Source organism: Schistocerca gregaria, chromosome 6, assembly GCF_023897955.1.
Source record: "Schistocerca gregaria isolate iqSchGreg1 chromosome 6, iqSchGreg1.2, whole genome shotgun sequence".
Taxonomy (NCBI): domain Eukaryota; kingdom Metazoa; phylum Arthropoda; class Insecta; order Orthoptera; family Acrididae; genus Schistocerca; species Schistocerca gregaria.
The window spans coordinates 469,705,555-469,724,847 of NC_064925.1; positions in this window are offsets into that span (position 1 = coordinate 469,705,555).

The following is a 19,293-nucleotide window of genomic DNA, read 5'->3' on the forward strand; positions in this document are numbered from 1 at the left end:
AGGCTTGTGCTAGGAATAGTAGTGAAGAAATTAGATCCGTTGCACAAGAATTAAGTAATACATATGCAGCCACAATCAAATTACTTAGAGATGAAATTAGTGCAGTCGCTAAACAATGTTCTGAAAACGCAACACAGTTACGCGACGAGTTTAAATGAATGTCATCAGAACTTTCACACACACTGGATGTGAAAGTAGACACGAAATTTGAACAACAAAACAGCCAAATTGACGAACGTTTTAATCACCACCTACAAAACAGTGAAACGCTTTACCGTAAATTCATACAGGAACAGAACAAAGTAAAGAAACAAGTCATGGAAACAATTACTGCACAGAGACAGGAAGATAAGCGTAAAATGTTTACGAAGGCGAAAACATACGTAGACAACAATATTCCAACAGTATCAGACGAAATCAAGCAGTTGAACACCGAATTGCATCATGAAATCTCCGATCTTAAAACAAAAACAGACACACACACACAGTAGACTTTCAGACAGTGACCAAAAGACTTGATCAATTAGAATTAATAGAGGATCCCGATGCCATTAAAGTAGACGTTAAGAAATTGAACGAAACTACCCGTAAAATCCAAAAACAAATTAATGCTTGTGACACTAAAAATGATGATGATTGACTGAAAAATTTGATGAATTGGCCAGTCGTATTGACATTATCGGAAATAAGAATGACACCAAATCAGACGATACGTCACCAATTTCTTTCAATCAAACACCCGAATTCCAAAATTTACAGCAGACAATCAGTGAGATAGGTTCGTCGAATAATACATTGCGTAGAAAAGTGTCGTCTTTACAGCAAGAAGTGACGGAGATGAAAAATGTCTCAGCCTGTAACACGACACAGCATACGCCACTCTCCGAACATTTCTCACACTCACACAGCAAGTACAATTTAGGTAATTTACAGAGAGTACGTGACTTTGATTCTTGGCATACACAGACAAACGGATTATCATACAATCCTGAACCAGTTCACACACTCAGAGACGATAACGTTGATTATAAGCAATTTTTATCCGTGCAAAAATCTAAGGTATCTAAAAATGACAGAACACTAATACATCATTTGGACTGGATACGACAATTTGCTTTTGTATTTTCATCAGCTTGTCCTTTAATGAAGATACTAGAACTGGACTGGATACAACAATTTGCTTTTGAATATTCACCGACATTGCCTGTAATGCAGAAACTAAAAATTATTTGCAGCACGTAAGAGACCTTAGGGGATTCATTACATTTCGATGAATATGTGCCGTAGCGTGCGCAGGGCCCCGAGCCGTAGTAGTGCTATTTCATCTTTAGTTTTCTGCACTGATGCCTTCTCTTTTACTATCCTTTATATCTATCAAAACAGCTCTTCCACTATCGATCTATCTAGGATTAAGAATAAGTAAAGAAAACCTGATACGACAAGTTTTACCGAAAGTGACAGTTTTCATTAGACACTCGCGAAATAAAAAGAAATACCAGCACAATTTTAATAACAGTCAGAATTTTAATCATCAGTATGTACAAAATTATCAGCAATCGCAAACACATTTTGGGAACAATAGCATCAAAAGCAGCCGGTTAGCATACCTAACCAACAATGCAGCCTGCAAGATCAACCAAGCTTTAATGTTTCGCCGTCTACACGTATAGCGTCGGCTCCACCAAATAGTAACCCAGCGCAGCAAGGAAGTCAGTACATACAGAAAACACGTCATTTCAACCTATATCGCAATGCGCCATATAGCAACGATTATTATGACAGACGTAAAAGTAATGAGCACAGTTTTCAGCGTAACAGTCGGTCTTACCAGCAGCAGAATTATCGTCAACAACAGATTATCGTGAAGAAACCAGACAGTAGATATCATCCCGAACGTAATACGTCAGGGAGAAATAACAGAACAGCTCAAATAGTGGAAATGCCGCAGCATCCTCCCGCAAATAACAGCACGTCAGATCGAATTTGACTAGATACAGCACAGATTGAACCTTCCAGCGATGTAAGCAATGCTTTTGATAGACAGACTCTTGTTCACGAAAATGTCATTAGTTTTGACCGTATCCGAGACACTCTTTTGCATGAAAAACCAGTTATTCAAAAAACCATTTCCCACCCTGTCATTAAAGTAAGGATTGGATGATCCACATTTTCAGCAGTAATCGACTCTGGATCACCTATGTCAGTTATAAATGAGGAAACTTTCAACGAATGTAACGAAGAGAATACTTATCCTACGTTCCCATTAGGCAGAACTAAAGTATAAGGAGCAGTATCTGGTAAAGGAGTAGATGTAAAATTACAGACACACTTATCATTTTGTATTGCAGGTCATACGTTCCACTCAAATTTTTGGATTGTTCCCTTATTGACAACAGACGTTATTTTAGGTACGAATTTTTTGTTACAACACGACGCAATTATTGACTTTCAAAATTCTTATTTAATGTTAAAGGATGAAAATGTACAACTGGCATTAGAATTTCAGCACTCTTTATCTGCAGAAGAACAAACAATTAATGGGACAGAGGTCATTTCTGCATCACGTAACATAAACTGTCATTCCACATTGTTCACAGATACGTTCGTACACAACTACAATACACCAGACGAAGCCGACTACGACGTCATGCAAATGATTTCTGAGAAAGTAAAACAAAGTAGTGCAAATACAGACGTTGAACGTACTCAACTATGCAATATTCTTTTGCAGCAAGCTCCGGTTTTTGACAATATTCCTGGTACTATGTCCGGTTTCATGTATGAATTTCAAGTTAAACAGCATGACACATTTAAAGCTAAACATTATCCCATTCCCTATATTCACAGAGAACAGGTTAATAAAGAATTGCAAGCTATGCTTGACCAAGGTATTATTGAACCAGGAGTTAGTCCGTACATAAACCCGCTCCATATTGTTAAGAAAAAGGATGGATCACTTCGACTCGTACTTGATTCGCGTCACATCAATGACATTATTATTAATGAAACAGATCGCCCTCAAACACTAGAAGTACTTCTACAGAAATTTCATGGTACCGCTGTTTATTCCAGATTAGATTTGAAATCGGGATTTTGGCAAATCCAGCTCCATCCGAACTGCAGAGAGTACACAGCATTTCTCTGTTTTGGTGACTTATCAATTTTGTAAATTACCGTTCGGTTTAACAATTTCTTCAGCAGCGTTTATTCGCGGTTTGAACACTATACTTCCGACAGAACTTAAAGACCGAATCACAACAGATGTAGACGACATCCTTATTGCAGAAGCTAACTGGTCTGAACATAATCTGATTCTGGAACAACTGTTGAAAACTTTTCGTGCACAAGGACTCACAGTTGATCTTAGCAAATCACACTTTGGATAAACTTCTATAAAATTTCTTGGACATGTTATTTCAGCAGAAGGCAAAGCACCTGAACCGGAAATACTTCAAGCTTTGCGTGACATTACTGTTCCAACGACAAACAAACAATTACTCAGCTATCTGGGATTAATTAACTTTTTCCGTAAATTTATTCATTACTCTGCTTTAGACACCCCTAGATTATGCCAACTGACGGGTAAAAACACTATTTGGTCCTGGGATAGCCAAGCGCAGTCTGAATTTGTCAATCTGAAACAAGCTTTGTCATAATATTATTTATATTATTTCATTTTGTGAGGAGGTTACAGCCTGTTTCCTTAAATTCCCACCTTTTCGCAGTTTCTTCAGTTTTAATCTACAGTTCTTAACCAACAGATGTGGTCAGAGTGTTAGGTGAACGTAAATCCGCTTAAAACTTAGATAAATTTGGTAACGAAACTGACGGCTCTAAGCATCCAGTATCCTCTATAACTTTAATTGTTGTGTGTTATCTGTAGACTGCCGAAAAGGAAAATAGCAGAATAGGGTAAAAGAACGCATATCTAATGGGATAGAAATTTGGAGCTTAGTTTTGCCCTATCAAGAAGCTGTTTTCGAATTTTTACACCATAATTCGTCCCTTCTGGCGTATTTCATTGGTGTTTTATTTATCATGCATACCTCAGCATTCGACTTAGACAGATTCAGTTAATGTTTCTGTAGTTTTTCTTTGTTTGCATAATTGTTTTTTTTTTGTTTCAAATATACTTACCTCTTAAACACACTTCGAATAAAATCAAGTATTCCATAGTGTAATTTTTTTCAGAAACCGGTCGAGAAGATCAACTCAACAGACATTAACAGAGCCGCTCTGCGGTCAAGACCTTGGCGTTACTGGAAATGGGAGCTCAATAGGTTAAGTATCCAATGCTAACGGGTATTCAGAGACTGCCTTGAAAAAACCGTCTTAAAACAGGCAATAGGAGTGAGAAACTCGGTCGAGTCAGAGAAACCTTTTCACTGGAGGCAGAACAAGTAATAGTGCAACACAGTGTTTTCCTCGATAAAATTTTTGCCAACATCACTCTCAGAACATTAAGACACTTACTTTGTGAATTCTTCGAAAAATAAAGATCTCCTAATTTGTTCTTCGATGCATTTGTTTGTAATCCTTTTTTTCTTCTTCGGTACTCACTGCGTGCTCTTGCTCCAGGCTCCCCTGCTCTTACATTACATCCTGGGGCGGAGTTTGTAAAATTTCTTTTTTCTTCCTCTAATAATAATTATATGACAAACAGACAAAAGTTACCAAAATGTGAAACTATGTGATGTATGCTTAATTGATATAATAACGTTTTCTAGTTTTTTTTTCAATTTTGAAACTAGAATTGCCTACTTTTACCGCCTAATTTCTGTAGTATGTTCCACTGTTGAATGACACATGGGAACCAGAGTCTTCACCCAACTTCCAGCAAGTTTTCCCTACGTTTCATGGCAATAGTGTGGTTGAAACGTTTCCCCGTATCAGCCGTCGAGAAATCCCACGTGATTGTAAATACGAGAATGTTAATTTGGCAGCGTTCCGTCGTTGGTCTACAGCAGTGGCTTTGATTTAAAGACGTCCTGTATCTCATGTTAAGACCCATCTACGGCTTAAATTCCGAATAAAAAACATCAGCAATGATCAACGGCGTAAGTACAGAGAAGGCAATGGACATCACTGCATTATATGCACATACTGTGTATCCACAGGACGTGTGCCCTGTAATTGGCAGACATTCTGGATTAATCGCCCATTCGGATCTCAGAGCGGAGACTGACAATAGAGGTTTACCATGAGGAAAAGACTGAATAACCAACAAAAGCGTAACGTTCTATGAGGTGGAATGTCAGAAGTTTGCACGTTGTAAGGTTACTAGAAAATCTGAAAAGGGAAATCCTAAGGCTCAATCTAGAAATACTGGGGGTCAGTGAATGGAATGGGAAGAAGACAAACATTTGTGATCAGAGTACACGATAATATCATAAAACGGTATAACGAGAGTAGGATTCGTTGTGAAGAGGAAGGTAGGACTGAGAGTGAGTTACTGTAGAAAGTTTAGTATTCAGATACTGCTCATCAGAATCAATTTGAAACCAGCGCCAACAGCAATATTTCAGATGTACGTGCCGACATCCTAAGCAGAATATGAAGACGTAGAGGAAGTATATGAGGACACTGTCCTGGTAATTCAGTACGTTAAGGGAGATGAACATTTAATAGTCATGGGGGATTGGAATGCAGTTGTAGGGAAAGGAATAACAGAAAGGGCTACTGGAGAATATGGGCTTGGTACTACGAATGAGAGAGGAGAAAGACTAATCGAGTTCTGTAATAACTTTCAGCTAGTTACAGCGAATACTCTGTTTAAGAGTCGTAAGAGGAGAAGGTATTCTTGGAAAAGGCAGACCGATACGGGCACTTTTCAGTTAGTTTATATCATGGGCAGACAGAGATTCCGAAATCAGTTAGTCTATTGTAAGACATATCCTGGTGCAGAAACAGATTCCGATCACAATTGAGTAGTAATGAAATCAAAAGAGTAAGTTTAAGAGAAACGTACAGAAGAACCAGTGTCGAAAGAAGTAGCGGGGAATCGAACTGGTGGCGAACAGTGATGGGGGTTTCAGTTCTCTAACGCTATAGACACTTACTTATTGATTCTTCAGTTACTTCTTGGCAGAACAACTCCATATTTAACACTGAACGAGAAGTAGACCGTTTTTGTCTATTTAAAACTAGTTTTCGGCTTATTGGGCCATCTTCAGGAAACAACTGACTAGCATCTGAAAGGAACCCTGGTCTGTAGGCGACCAAACACTACAAGAGGAATACAACCGCCGGCAAAGTGTTTTGTGTATTAAACTTGTTTTTTGACCTTGAAATTCAACTCTATACAAAAGACAATATTAAGCACAATAAATAATTAAACTACGCAATATTACGGTTAAAAATAAAGACAACGTTTTAAAAATGACCATTTAAACTGTAATATTGTGTAGATTAATTATTGACTGGGCTTAATGTTGTCCATTGCGTCAGCTGTAATTTCAACTTTAAGAAACAAGTTTGATACACTACACTCAGTGCAAGTGGATTCTATCTTCGCTTATAATATTTGTTTACCTAAGAAATAGTGTCCCTTTCAGACGGTAGTCAGTTTCCTGAAAATGGCCTAATAAGCCGAAAGCTAGTTTGAAAAAAACAAACATCGGTAGAACAAAAACAGTACTTGTTATTCAACCTTAAACTAGAATACTGGGAAACCGGAAACCACAATAAGAGGTTCTATTAAAGTAGAATGAACATACCTATAAAGTAGTTGGCCTGACAAATGCAAGCACAGTGAAGGTAATTACAAAGAAACCTTACGTAACAGAACACACGAATCAGTATAAAAATTCCCATAAAAATACAGGAACGAAGCAGTGTAAGTCACTTAGTAATGAAAAGAATAAGAAGTGCAGGGAAGCTAAAAAGAAATAGTTGCAGGAAAGAGAGAAGAAATCTAAAGGTAAACGCTCGAAAGGACTGATGCAGCATATACAGAAGTTGAAACTAACTTTGGTGAAATTAAAACAAAAAAGCGCCAACGCTGAGTGCAACAGGAATTCGACTGTTACACTCAGACGAAAGGGTGGATAGGTGGAAAGTGTATGTTTGAGGCCTGAGCGAGAGGGAAGAAGTATCTGATGACGTGATAAGTGAAATGGGAATCGATATGGAGGATACACAGGGGTACCAGAGTTTAATATATCTTTTGAGATCAAATTAGTCCGAGGGAATAATAACAATCTTTGGAAATTTCTGGAAAGTAGGAACTGAACAAATATTCATTTTGGTTTGTAGAATCTATGAGGCAGGATACAAATCATCAGACTTACCGAAAATTATTATCCACACAATCCGAAAGATACCAAAAACAGACAAGTGCAGAAGTACCGTACAATCTTCTTAATAGCTCATGCAACAAAGTTACTGACAAGAATATTATGCGGCAGAATGGCGGAATGGTTAAAAAGTACTATCTTGTAGATTACTATTAGTTTGACTTGATGAGGGAAAGCTACGAGAATGTCACTTCTAACGTTGCGCTTCATAACGGATGCAAGGCCACGAAGTAGATGAATAAAGTATATTTGCTACCTTTGAAGCCAAAAAATACGAAGTATGGAGAAGATAAAGAACAGACAATCACAGGGGAAGAGGGCATATCTGGTTGAAACATGTCAGCTAATATCAGTCATCGGCCCTAATTTAGAGAAACAATTTCTGACAATGTGCGTTTGGAAGGAATCATTGAGTGGGGGAAAAAGGAAAAGAAGACGAAGCGTTTGACATCAGGTGCTGCACAAGGGGTTTCATGTTTATGGTGAATGGTAAAGTAAGAAATGAGGATTTTGTCCGCATCAAACCACTGAGAAGATTGATACTAAAAAATAAATAAATTCCATCATTGCGTTACTCGGGTTTCGCTTTCCGTTTCCTGCAGTACATTAGCGTCAGTAGTCTGAGAATTAGCTAAAATCGTTTAAGTTGATCACCATGTTACGTCTGAACCATGGATCAAGGCAGTGAAGTGGATGCAGCATTGACAAACTTAAGAAGTAACTTCAGGCGTGCCCCCGGAAAAGTGTACTGGGTCACTACTTTTCATGTCGTTCATTAACTGCTTGGAAGATTATATTAGAGGTAGTTTGGTAAGAATCACACCTGTCAGTTCCAGCTTTATTAGGGATTGAAATTATGATATCCTTCTTAAAATCTGAGGGTATTTCGCCTGTCTCACACATCCTGCACACCGGATGGAACACTACTGCCATTGCTTGCTCTCCCATTGATGTCATAAGATCTGACAGAATGACCTTTATCCAAGCAGTCTTGTTTCGCATAGATTTGTAGTCCACGTTGTGTACCTTAAGAAATTTATGGACGACCTGGGGCAATTACAAAACGTAGAGGCGGTGGTACATGGTACCAGCGTGATATTTCCGGAGTACGGCTAATTTTTTTATCGTATGTTGTTTTCTCTTAGGTACATGAAGTACGCTTACGATAAGAGACCCTTCCTAACACAGTTGTCCAAGCTTCCATTTGCAACTTCGATGTAAATACACTACTGGTCATTAAATTGCTACACCAAGAAGAAATGCAGATGACAAACGGGTATTTATTGGGCAAACATATTGTACTACAACTGACATGTGATTACATTTTCACGCAATTTGGGTGCATAGATCCTGAGAAATCAATACTCAGAACAACCACCTCTGGCCGTAATAAGGGCCTTGATACGCCTCGGCTTTGAGTCAAACAGAGCTTGGATGGTGTGCACAGGTACAGTTGCCCATGCAGCTTCAACACGATACCACAGTTCATCAAGAATAGTGACTGGCGTATTGTGACGATCCAATTGCTCGGCCACCATTGACCAGACGTTTTCAGTTGGTGAGAGATCTGGAGAATGAGCTGGCCAGGGAAGCAGTCGAACATTTTCTGTATTCAGAAAGGCCCGTACAGGACCTGCAACATGTGGTGGTGCATTAGCTTGCAGAAATGTAGGGTTTCGCAGGCGTCAAATGAAGGATAGAGCCACGTGTCGTAACACATCTGAAATGTAACGTCCACTGTTCAAAGCGCTCTCAATGCGAACAAGAGGTGACCGAGACGTGTAACCAATGGCACTCCATACTATCAAGCCGGGTGATATGTCAGTATGGCGATGACGAATACACACTTCCAATCTGCGTTCACCGTGATGTCGCCAAACACGGATGCGACTATCATGATGCTGCAAACACAACCTGGATTCATCCGAAAACTGACGTTTTGCCATTCGTGCACCCAAGTTCGTCGTTGAGCACACCATCGCAGGCGCTCCTGTCTGTGATTCAGCGTCAAGGGCAACCGCAGCCATGGTCCCCGAGCTGATAGTCCATGCTGCTGCAAAAATCGTCCAACTGTTGGTGCAGGTGGTTGTTGTCTTGCAGACGTCCCCATCTGTTGACTCAGGGATCGAGACGTGGCTGCACGATCCGTTACAGCCACGCAGATGAGCTACCTGTCATCTCAACTGGTAGTGATAGAAGGCCGTTGGGATTCAGCACAGCCTTCCGTATTGCCCTCCTGGACCCATCGATTCCACATTCTGTTAACAGTCGTTGGATCTCGACCAGCGCGAGCAGCAGTGTCACGATACGATAAACCGTAATCGCGATGGGCTACAATCCGACCTTTATCAAAGTCGGAAACGTTATGGTACGCATTTCTCCTCCTTACAAGAGGCATCACAACAACGTTTCACCAGGCAACGTCGGTCAACTGCTGTTTGTGTATGAGAAATAGGTTGGAAACTTTCCTCATATCATCACGTTGTAGGTGTCGCCAGCGGCGTCAACCTTGTGTCAATGCTCTGAAGAACTAATCAGTTGCATATCACAGCATGTTCTTCCTGTCGGTTAAATTTTGCGTCTGTAGCACATCATCTTCGTGCTGTAGCAATTTTAATGGCCAGTAGTGTATACGCACTGAGTCGTCTTTTATTTTATAGTACAGAATGTGTCCGATTGTTTTAAGATCAAATGTAAATAGATAACAGACGAGTCCAAATGAAGTACTTTGAGACAGTTTGAAAAAAAGAAAGGCATGCAACTGATATCATACCAGTCAAGTTCTCTGCCCTTTACACCAGAGTTTCACGAGTTCATGTAAACCGAAACGAAAAGGATTCATCATGGACACATCACAGACGTTCGCGTATTGTTCAAGGTAGCTCCACGAGCGGCAACGCAGACGCGTAAGTAGGTTGCAAACATATGCTTCACATGTACATTGAAGGCCTCCTATGGCCTGAAATACTCGTTCCTCTTGAATCTGGCAGCTTATCTAAATATGCGGTCTGTTTTCCAGGTGTACAAGGCGGGGCAAGGCAGCAGAACAAAGCAAAGCTTCTCTTGTCCTAAATACACCGTACGCAAAGAGAAGGGCACGGAAGCCAGCAAGTTGATCAGGCTAGTTCTATAGTTCTATTCGAATCTGTGCGATTGTGTTCGTTGGAACAACTAAAGCCGATAGTCCACTGGGAATTGAATCCTGATTGTTCGCATGTAAATCGTGCGTCTTGCACTGAACCGTCTGGGGACTCAAGCGTAAGCCCCAGTGAATGTGGAGGGAGCAACGCAAAGACTCAAAGGTAGCAGTGTTGCTAAGATCCTTCGAGTGCCTCTTTGTTAGTGAACCTCCCCTCTGAGCACATTTCACATCGTTAGTGAACAAGTGAACAGGACTGGGAAATTATTACGTATAAAGACTAAGAGCAGCTAAAAGGTCAAACAGCTAAGAAAAGGCTGTGAATGAATCGAATAGAACAGAAGCCGCAATGTGGAAAAACGAAAGAAATTTTAATGAATAAAGAAACACTCACTCAAGGTAACTTTTTATGTTTATTCGGGTTTACGATCCTGACACTTGCTACAGGACATCTTCAGATTTTATATTCTAATTACTGCTAATCGTAGGTCGGCAGCAGGCCAAATTTCCTGTAGCCGAACAGCGATTTGCTGTAATAAGACATACTATGTATGAAGATAATCTGAAGCTATGATCGCAAAAGGAATTCCGAATCAATATAAAAAGTTATACAGGCCAGGACTGTGCTTCTTCATTAAACGAGGGTCTTTCAGTAAGTAATGCTACACATTTTTTTTCTATGAACATATTTGCCGTCATGTCTTGTACATGTCCTATTTTCCCACGTAGTATCCGTCATTTTCTAAGGCTGGACGCCTACGTTGTGGAACAGTATGTATTCCCCGATGGTGAAAGGTCTTGTCATGTAAGCGTAGCCAAGTTTTTTCTGCATGACTGACACTCTCGTCATCTTAAAAGTGTATTCTCAGTAGAGAATTATTAGTCGGCCCAAAGAGATGGAAGTCCGAGGGTGCCAGGTCTGGACTGTACGGTGGATCAGGAGATGATGGTTCAAATGGTTTTGAGCACTATGGGACTTAACATCTGAGGTCATCAGTCCCCTAGAACTTAGAACTACTTAAACCTAACCAACCTAAGGACACCACACACATCCATGTCCGAGGCGGTATTCGAACCTACGACCGTAGCAGCCGCGCAGTTCCGGACTGATGCGCCTAGAACGGCTCGGCCACCACGGCCAACTGAGGCAATGATATTCAATCCAATTAGGCGATGTGTTCCCGGGTTCTCAGACTTGTGAATGGGCGTGCATTATCGTGTAGGAGCAAGATTTCTGCTGTATTCTTGTTCGATCGAACACGTTGGAAGCGGTTCTTGAGTTTATTCGAAGTCTGGAGCAGTGGCTGTGACAGAACGTCCCGAACGTGGCTGACAATGGAGCTCTGTTTTCTGCATTTCCTGCGGCTGTAACTTTCTTTACCCGTTGTCTAAATGTACTCCTATCAATTGCAGCATCGCCATACACTGAACTCAATTGTTGATGGATGGTGACCACGGTTTCTTTTTCTGCACACAAGAATTCAATAACATAACGCTGCTTGTAACGTGACTCCTGTGTTGACGACATTTTGACGCTGTACTACGGCTCTGCCATCTGCCAGAATGGTTCGAAACCTCATCGGCGCACAAACATCAAATGTGAAGCACCAACAAGGACTTTTGCCCATGTATATTAATGGTTTTTCTAAAAAAGAATGTTGGACATTGCTTGTTGAACGATCCTCTATGAACACTGTACACTATGTCCTCAGTTATAGGAAGAAATCATATTACCATTGTCTCTTTGCGATAAGTACTTCCTCTTTATGTCTGTAGCGGTGGGACGTTCAATTTCAGAAGAATCTGCAAACCAAATAGTAACCAGATTTTGGTAGAACTTAAAAATTAAGCACCCCATTTTCATCTCCCCTGCCACTTTTATCGACATATGGCGACTGCATATTAAACGTAACGATACAGATTCGTCCTATTTAGAGAGCAATGGTGTGCAGTAATATTTTCTCTTAACCTAGAATTTCATCCTTACTTTAATCCATCGATTAACACGGCGTCCTTTCGTACTTAGCTCTGGATTATTAGGCATGATATACGTGTATGATTTTCGTTTATGCGCTTACAATAGATCAATGTAAAGTCAGTCGATCGTTAATCTGTGTTTCATTGCTATTTGAGAAAAATGTATGGATCAGATGTTTCTAATGCTTCCATTGACATACAGCACATTTATACCACAAAATGTTATTTAAGTTTTGCCTTGGCAAAGAACGTTTCTCCTTCAATAATAAGCAACAGAAACTTTCACAAAAATTCGTTCCAAAACTTTAACCGGATGCGTAACACACTATCTCTCCTGGGCCATTTAAGCGTCCCATGGCTAAGAGATACACATCCAGAGATCTTAGGTAAAGGAAACCCTGAATCATTGCAGAAAATAAATCGTGATTCACACAAAGTCATCACATGGCGATGCAAGAGAGCGTGACAGTACGGGGACAAAGTTATTTCAAAATATTTTTGGTTGCGGACCGTGATCTAATCTATCAGACGACGTAAGCGAAGAGGTATATTTTTCGTTGTATTTTTTCCAAGACATATTGAGCGCATGTTGGTTGGTTCCCTACCTTGTTTTGTCTGCGGCTTAGTTCTTTCTCTCGCGCCCTACTATGGTTGCATTTCATCCACAAGTGGCTACTACAATTATAGTTTCAGTGAGTGGAAGGGGTGTGACCTTCATTTAAGAGAACATCTATTTATTACAATATTAAAAGACAACAAACATTTCGTTAATACAGTTTTAAAAATCCACATTGACAATTTCTGTGTTAGAATTTCAAATTCTCATCATTCGTAGCAAGTTTGTTGTAATGACCCCTGTCGCAATATGAATAACACTCACAATAATAATAACAAATTTGAAAATGTTTCAGAATATTTCTCAAACAGTAATATCAATAGTCAGTGAGAGTTCCAGAATGCTAAATTATAAATAATTTCTTATACAGTTATAACAAGCTAGACATTCAAACACTTGCTTCCAACCGAAGGAGACGCTATTATAATATATGATCTAGGTTTGCAAGTTAGCACACAACATGAATTATTTTTGTGAATGCATCCTGTAATAAATACTATCTTATAAAAATGTATGTGATGAATAATAATTAAAAAAAGTGTTGCACTTTGATTTTCCTAAACTTGATGTTTATATCAAGTATGTGAAGACACTGCCGGTTCCCTTCGACTGCTCTTCTAGGTTCTTTGCTGTCTCTGACAAAATTAAAATGTCATCGGTGAACCTCAAAGTTTTTATTTTTTCTCCATGGATTTTAATCCCTACTTAAAATTTTTGTAGTGTTTACTTTACTACTTGCACACTATATTGATTGAATAGCATCGAGGATGGTCTATAGCCCTGTCTTACTCCCTCCGCCAACCACTGTTTCCCTTTCATGCCCCTCGACTCTTACAACTGCCATCTGGTTTCTGTACAAATTGTTAATAGCCTTAAGCAATATTTATTCCTTTTTGTTTTTCTCCTGTTGAAACTGCCGTCTCACGCTATCAACAAAGAAGACTTGATTACCTGAGAGTCGTGTTTATTAAGAGAAATCAAATCACACAAATTCGACTGCCTGCTACTGAATAAATGTTTTCCCTTTTACCATTTTTGCCAATCCACCTTCTTCTAGCATTGGCCTTGGACGTAGAAACTTGTTATGCTGTCGCTAACGTTTCTTCTAATGACGGCTTGGCCAGTTTTAAATTTTTTTAACTGAACATCAGAAACTAGGGATAGGAAAATCACAGCTTACAGGAAATACTGCCTGTAGTGCTGTTTCCTTTATTTTGCCGTAGGGAATTGCATTTGAGACTGATGATTTGTTTGGCACCGAAACTGAGAGGCACACAGTAGCAGTTTATGAGGCATGTTCACAAAGAAAGTAAGTAGCGGTTTATGAGGCATGTTCACAAAGAAAGTAAGTAGCGGTTTATGAGGCATGTTCACAAAGTAAGTATACTGTGACCATAACGGTATGCAGTGTTTTATTTCTTTTTTAAGGGTTGGCAACAATGAGTAGTAGGGTGGAATCGCCTGACCAAAGCGAGCATTGCAGGAACACGGTAGTACATAAATTCACGCCATGCGTCCAGTTGGGAGAAAATTGTCAGTAAAATGTCCCTCCATGTGCTGTGAGTCGCTTCCTACTAGCAAAGGAATAACACTTACGGAAATTTTTTTGCGAATTAAAACTGTTTACGGCGAAATGTTACGAAGAGAAAAGTCGTTCAGGTAGTTTAGTGGAGGAAAAACGAATGTTCATGAAGAACAGAAGTGTGGAAGACCTTCTATTTTGCCTGATGAGTTGAAGCAAAAAATCGAGGAAAATGGTCGCGATGACGGTCAATTTACAGCGGATGAAATTTTTGCGGTGCTTCCACAACTCTCTTATACGAGACACTCACAGAAACGCTGGGAAACCAGGAAACTGTGCCGGAAATGGGTCCCAAGCACAGCACATTAAAAATTGGTTCAATAGCGCCGGCGAGTTTCATGAGCTAGTTGAACTGGAAGGTGAGGATTTTATGATTCTATTGTGACTGGAGATGAAACTTGGTTAGCTCATAACGCACACGAGACAAATATACAGTCTACACAGTGGCATCACACCAATTTTCCATCTGCCAAAAATTCAAAACTACAGTTTTCAGCAAATAAATCTTGATCTCAGTGGTTTGAGACGGAAGAGGCATTATCTTGTCGAACTTCTGCCCCAAGGGGAGGCCATCAATGCACAGTGATATTTCGAGATTCTAAATTAACTCAAAACTAGCATTCAAAACCAAAGCAAGGGAAGAGTAGTCTGCTTGTTTCACGACACACGCGACCTCACCTAGTCTCAGCCACCAAGGCGCTCTTGAACTCATTTGGCTGGGATGTTTTGAACCACCTTATAAGCACCCGCCTCCTTGGAGATTATACGGGTTAATTAATGATTATTATGTTACATTCCTCTTGTGTTACTTGACGGTGTATATCGAGACTTTGTTCATCGTTAAATACATTGGTGTGGTACTAACTGATGGAGACGCATTAAGAACTGGTAAAATTTAATTTATTTCCTTTATCACACTGCACAAACATAAACACACTATTATTCAAACTGTGTGCCACTACTATTAAACATAGAGATAAATCCTTCGCTATGCTACCGCCTTTGGCTCATGCAGCCTACACCTTCCACAGCCTCTCAACAACTGCCTCTGCTTGCGACTCTCTGCACCACTGGGCATTGTCGCCCTCCAAAGAACAACCATTTACAGATACTACACACCAGTACCCTCAAAACCTCCCGTATTCCCCTGACTTGGGGCTTTCAGATTATCATCTTTTCGCCCCCTTGCAGACTGAGTGGACTTAAATTTTCGGACGACGAGATTCTGAACTGAGGGAAGGAGGTGAGGGAAGACTTATACGAGGAGGGCATAAAGAAGATTGTGCCACGGTTCCCCACATGCACTGAATGGGATGGCGATTATGTGTAAAAATATCCGAGAAGTGTACCAGCAAAATCCTGTAATTTTTATTCAAATGCTCTTTCTCTAAAAAAGCTATAAAACCTGGTGCCCTTACCGGTACTCTCTGAACACGCCTTGTAAGCTGGAAGAATCCTATTTGGATAGCAACATTTCACAATCACTAACGCTTCTCCTAATAATGGATTGGCCAGTTCAAAAATGTTACTCTGTGAATGAGAATCTGGGGCGACGAGAACCGCAACATACTTAAAATACCGTCTGTAATGTTGTTTCCCTTATTTTAGCGCAGCAGTTCGAAGTTGCAATTTAGAGTAAAAGTTTCTTCCGCATCAAAACTGGAAACGATAGTGCAGTGCAAAATGTGAAAGAATCCTATCTTGGAAGCAAGATTACACAATGGCCGAAGCGAGTATGATATTAGAAGTAGATTGACACGGGGGAAGAGGCATTTCTTTTGCAAATAGCTTCACTGGTACTGAAATGGAAATGAGGTGAGTTCCTGGAAATGTGCGTCTGAAGCTAGTCTTATACGTGACACGGGCTCCTCTGAGAATACAGGGAAACAAGAAGCATTTTTTCTATCGATAAATGACAAAATTAAGTAGACAAGTAAGGAGAAGAAGAATAAGACTAAGAAGAAAGTTACTGATGAGACAAAACATTATGACTAATTCTATCCGCGAAAATGAAAGCCAGCTTGTAGCACTGAGGACTGACGGAATAAAATAAAGTATATATGCCCGAAAGATGTCAAATTATTCACTTTTTATGCAATTTTGTCGTTTTAAAATTTCGTGGACTCATCAAGTAGGCAGACCATCTTTTCTCTGCCTGTGCTTTCTCATATTTTACATGTCATCGAGAACGATCAGGCTGGGAACCGAAGTTAAGTATGTTTTACGCTCATCTGTACTGCATTCGATGTCCAAAAATTATGTACCTGTAACCATCTGTCCTAATCTCGAATGATCACTGGATTGAATGAATGTGTGTGTAATTACAATGCATGTGGCGGAAATTCTTGGCCTAACTTCGCCGTAGCAGCCTAGGAAACGTGGCTGGATGTAGTCTGCGAAGTCACCCTTGGCACAATTCAGTAGCAACAATACTCTGCCCGAATATTTTAAACGTGCAGCAACATGGCTGGTTCCTCCGCACCAACACGCTGGACACGAAGTTTTCGAATTTCGGTCGCTAAACCGAGCGGAATATTTTGAAGTGAAAGAACCGGTGTTATTTCGTGTCGTCCGATTCGAGGAGACGCCTGACACCACTGGAAAATTATTATTCAGTGAGTGGCCACCAAGTCTGTTCTATCTCATTGTTTGGAGGCAAAGCATTTTGGATTTTGTACCGAAGTTAGCAGAGCGCTGATGAGCCGAATCACAGCAGAGCGTCACCGTTCCATGAGGTGCTGCTTCCGCGCGCACTTAAACGGCGATTTTGGATGGGTGTTAGTTCAGTTCTGAATTAGTATTATCTCTAAAGATTAACCATTACTGTTAGGAGCAGTGTAGGACTCGCGCAACTGATATATCCAGCTTCAGATGGTCTTTAATTAGTCACAATGCACTTCATGCATCGTGTGCCTGGTTAACTTTCATTAATAGTGCGAGTCACAAGTCCGCATCGACGATTCAGTCGCTACCGGAAAATTGTGAAATTTGCTTTCGACTTCTCTGTGAATTTGAATCTTTATGTATGAACAACAGCACGTCCACGTTGTGTTTCTTCATGAACCAAAGCCTTGCTGATGGTTCAGTTATTATTATTCGTTTGCACGTAATCATAGTCTTAAGATACTATACACTGAAGCGCCAAAGAAATTGGTATAGACGTGCGTGTTCAAATACAGAGATTTGTAAACAGGCAAAACGCATCCCTGCCGTAGACAACTCCTATACAAGATAAAAAGTGTCTGGCGCTGTAGTTACATCGGTTACTGCTGCTACAATGACAGGTGATCAAGATTTAAGTGAGTTTGAACGTGCTGTTATAGGCGCCGCACGAGCGATAGGACACAGCATCTCCGAGGTAGCGATGGAATGGGATTTTTTCTTACTACCTTTCTACGGATGTACTGTGAATGTCAGGAACCGGTAAAACATCAAATCTGCGACATCGCTGCTGCCGGAGAAACAGGCTGCAAGAGCGAGACCAATGACCACTGAAGAGACTCGTTCGACGTGACAGAAATGCAACCCTTCCGCAAATTGCTGTAGATTTCAATGCTGGGCCATCAACAAGTGTCAGCGTGCGAACCATTCAAGGAAACATCATCGACATGGGCTTTCGGAGCCGAAGGCCCACTCGTGTATCCTTGATGACTGCACGACACAGAATTTTACGCCTCGCCTGGGCCAGTCAACACCGACATTGGACTCTTGATAACTGGAAACATGTTCCCTGGTTGGACGAGTCTCGTTTCCAATTATATCGAGTGAATGGACCTGTACGGGTATGGAGACAGTCTCTTGAATCCATGGACCCCGCATTTCAGCAGGTGATTGTTCAAGCTGTTCGAGACTCTGTAATTGTGTGGGTCGTGTGCAGTTGGAGTGATTTGGGACCTAGTGATATGGGATCTCTAGTACGTTAGATACGTGTCTGGCGGGTGGCACGTACGTAATCATTCTGTCTTATCACCTGCATCTATTCATGTTTATTGAGCATTCTGACGAACTTCGGGAATTCCAGCAGGGCAATGCGACGCCCCACATGTCCAGAATTGCTACAAAGTGGCTCCAGAAACACTCTTCTAAGTTTAATAACTTTCGTTTGCCACCAGAGATGAACATTACTGAGCATATCTGGGATGCCTTGGAACGTGCTGTTCATCCCTGCGTACTCTTACGTATTTATGGATAGCCCTGCAGGATACCTGGTGTCATTTTCCTAGAGCACTACTTCAGACATTAGTGGAGTTCATGACACGTTTTGTTGAGGCACTTCTGCCCACTCACGGGGCTCTACAGGATTTTAGGAAGGTGTGCCAGTTTCTTTGGCTCTTCAGTGTATTTCTTTCCGAGTTAAATGCAGATTAATTCTGCGCCCGTCGTTTGTGAAATAATTTTTTTCATGCACCTGTTTATTTCGTTAAACGTCGTCACAATGAGCGTATCAGCATCGCTACCCTTCTCCTGTGAACTGCAGCCTCACGTAACCTGTAATGAAACGAACGATATTTTTTTCTAAACACGGTATTTGCCTCCAACTTCGGCGCATTAGTCTGAAGTTTGGTTCACAGATGTTTGTAACCTTCCTTTGTATTGGCGCAAAAGTGTGGAACCCTGCCATGCTATCCTTGTGGTCGGCGACACTTGAAACGACAAGGTATCGACACAGAAATAGTTCATGTGT